We start from the raw sequence: 3,375 nt of genomic DNA, 5'->3' as shown, positions 1-3,375 counted from the left end.
CACAAACACCCTCAAACTCCACGCCGGTCTCACAACATTATTTGGGCCCGCTGCTTCGCAGCAACCCTATCGTCAAACCCGCAGCAGGACCCTGAGCTGCTTTCAGTGATCGTTCCTTCTTGTTGTTGTGTTTCAACAGAGTGTTCCACCAGGAGCTCAACACCCACCGGTAAGTCTCCTCCACAGATGCTGGCGGGCCCCGTGGGATGGCCACCGCTTCCCTCCATACCCACGCTGATTGTCAGTTAATGCGTAGACATAAATGTAGTGTGGCTACTAATGAGCTGGCAACCAGCAGCCACTGTCAGCTTCTTAAGACCTGTCAATACAAGACGAAGGCTGATTTTAGCTCATTACACAAGGATGTCTAACAATAGATTAAAGCTCACAGTATTGTATTCATTTGAAGGCCACATCATTAGCCAGGAAACCATCTTAAAGGCATTAGAATGCAGTGTGGTCGTGTGGAGTCTGTGACGGCCCCCTTCCAGCAATTGAAATTCATGACAGGTCCGAGGTAGTGTGATACTCATGTAGGCTCAAAGCCTGCACATGTTTATTGATAGCAAAGCCTACATAGGCTGTTATTATTTCAAGGCAAGTATGGGAAGGCTTAGTTTCAGTGTCTGCATGCATGCATGTGTGTGTGCGTATGTGTGTGCGTGTGTCTATGTACGTGTACACGGGCTCAGTGTTTGTTTGTGTCACACAAAAAACAGATTAGTGAAAACACTGAGGTAAAATAAGCAGCCTGACCTTGCTCTGAAACTGAAAGGCAATCCTCTGAATGATCCGCGGGTCAGTAGCTTTGTCCTTCAGACAGTTAAAGTCTATCCTTCTCATCCCCTCCCTCCCTCCCTCCCACCTGCCTGCTTCACTCTTTCCTTCCTCTCTCCCTCTCTTTCTTTCCCTTTCTTCTACAGCACTTGTATTCACATTAAATCCCTTATTTTCTGCACCTTATGCAGAACTTATTCTCCTATATTGTCTGTGCCTGCACATCTGCTCGTCTTAATGTGACACACACACATATAGGCACGCTCTCTTTCTCTCTCTCTCTTTCTCTCTCTCTCTCTCTCACACACACACACACATACAAAAGGCATTCAGAACTCTTGATATGCATGTCATCTTTTCATGTCTGCTCTTTGAACATGGCTGTTTGTGTTTTTTCAAGACGTGATTGTTCCTCATGACAAGCAACGATGGCACTGATGTGTCTGATCCGCCGCTACGCCTCAAAGGCAGACGAGCAAGACGCAAAGGCGGCAGCAGCAGATACTACCAGCCATATTAAAGACTTCCCCCGCAAACTCTTTGAGCTGTGAAATGTTTGACGCTTTAAGAGAGCAGCCAAAGCAGGTTGCCAGGTGAGAGCTGGCAACCCCCTCTCATCCTTATCCGCCCCCCCTCCCGTTTCTTATATAGGATGCTTCGCTCGTTGCTGCAGTCACTGGAAATTGCAACTGTGTCAGCAAGTTCCAGATGTCAGTTATGCAATGATGTTTAATTACAGCAAGTTATACCTAGATGATGCGTGCGCTCTTATGTGCACATGTGCTCCTTTAAATGGCGGGTCACTGAAGTTTGCATTTCAAATAGACAGGGTTTCTTTTGAATTCTGTTGGTCTCTTTTGCATTTTAAATATGCTATAAGTACACACTGAATTTACGAGAACATGGAAGTCATTGTCTCAGCCCACAGCTTCGTTCACTCTAAAAGTAAAGCGCACATTTTACCGATTATGTCTTGGATCTGCAAAAACTCAACGAGGGATTCTTGATGGTGAATTTGCACTGATATTTTCACACTTTGAACATGCCTTTGTCAGGGCCGTGAAACTGAAAGGGAAGATTTGCAAGCCAATCAGCAGCTGTGCAACAGTTATTTTTCTCTGAGCTGCTGAATAAATAACAGGATATACAGTGCAAGATTATCACAGCATCTGAGGTTAACTGGGGTGAATAAAGCAGTGAGAGGTTAATCCCCAGATCACTAAGGCCTATTAGCATACCTTACTTATAGCTTATCAGTATCTTGTTATAGAGCCTATTAGATAAAAAGATATAGTACTGTATACTTTTTCAGAGGTAGATAATCTCTGTTTACCGTTTTCCTTAGGAAGATGCGATGACAGTCGGCTGTATTTGTATTAACAGTTACTCCTAACAGCACAGAGCACGTCACACTGTAGATCTCTTTAAAACCGAATGGGGGAGTAATATTTAGAAAGTATATGGCAACAATGGCAAAAGGGTATTTGAAGTTTCATAGCATTGCCATTAGGACTAGAACAAAAAAAATATGCCTCCTGTCATAAAATGCACTTACTGATTTGAAGAACTGCAGTTGTTGAAACATTAAAATATTCCTGTGATGCATTTTTACTTTGATTTTTTGATTTCTTTATCTGTCAAAGTGTGTAATCAGCGTAAAAATGTCTCAGCAACTGATCTTAAATTTTATGCAGACATGTTTCATATAATTAGTTGAATATTATATGAATAAATATATATATTTTTGCATTTACATAGCAGCAAATCACACTGAATAAAGATGCTAAGCACTAGCATGTTAGCGGTATTGTAAGCGGTTTGCTTAACATCTAGCTTTAGAAATGTCTGAGTACACAGCTGTAGACTCTTGGTCTTGATCCACATTAAGAATAAGAAAGAATTTCTTTGTATTTTATGCTTACTAGTGTATCACAAGCACTCTGAGGGAGTACTGATACAAATGTAACTTATTTTGTAAAATTGTTTTTACCTTCTAATTAAAGGACCAATGAGCTCATGCTCATTGGTAAGGCGTTGGTTCGTCAGCTGTGGTTCACCAGAATCATTACTCAGAATTTAACCAGTCTTAAAAACACTGATCAATTAATGAACCTTCATCCAAAATGTGCTTAAAATCAAGGTCAAAGTCACTTTTATCATTTTAGTGGCTAACCTAACATTCTCCATAGTGATACATTTTGTATGCACAAAATGAAACAAAAGAAAAATGTTCATTAAATGCGGAAAAATGTACAAGCTTGGGATATCGCTCTGACACACATGTTGCATACTACTTATATCCTGTTACATGGTGATAAATGATTAAATGGTCATGATCATGGAGGCAGAGATTCTGCTGCCTGCCTCCCACATTACGAAGGTGTAATTAGGGCCTCCTATCACCATTATGTTAACATCAGTAATATGCTGTGTCACCCTGACATGGCATTTTTATTCATGGGTACTGCTGACCATGTGATCACACTACTCCTAAACTCAAATACCTTCATATACTGTTGATTAATTTGCCCTGGATATGACTGTTTGTGAGTCTTCTTGACTCCTCAGTGGGATTTGGTTCTCATTAGTTCGTGGAAT

General features: G+C 41.2%; 1 long non-coding RNA gene across 1 annotated transcript; it reads left to right on the top strand.

Moving 5' to 3' along the window:
* On the top strand, nucleotides 1-2,380 carry LOC112848075 (uncharacterized). The gene is made up of 2 exons (XR_003222023.1): nucleotides 1-169; nucleotides 1,178-2,380. It is a non-coding gene; the product is annotated as an uncharacterized LOC112848075 (long non-coding RNA).
* Nucleotides 2,381-3,375: the final 995 nt, after the last annotated feature.

Source organism: Oreochromis niloticus, linkage group LG10 (genome assembly GCF_001858045.2).
Source record: "Oreochromis niloticus isolate F11D_XX linkage group LG10, O_niloticus_UMD_NMBU, whole genome shotgun sequence".
Taxonomy (NCBI): domain Eukaryota; kingdom Metazoa; phylum Chordata; class Actinopteri; order Cichliformes; family Cichlidae; genus Oreochromis; species Oreochromis niloticus.
Note: the sequence above shows the minus strand (reverse complement) of the source record. Positions and strands in the feature narration are given on the sequence as shown.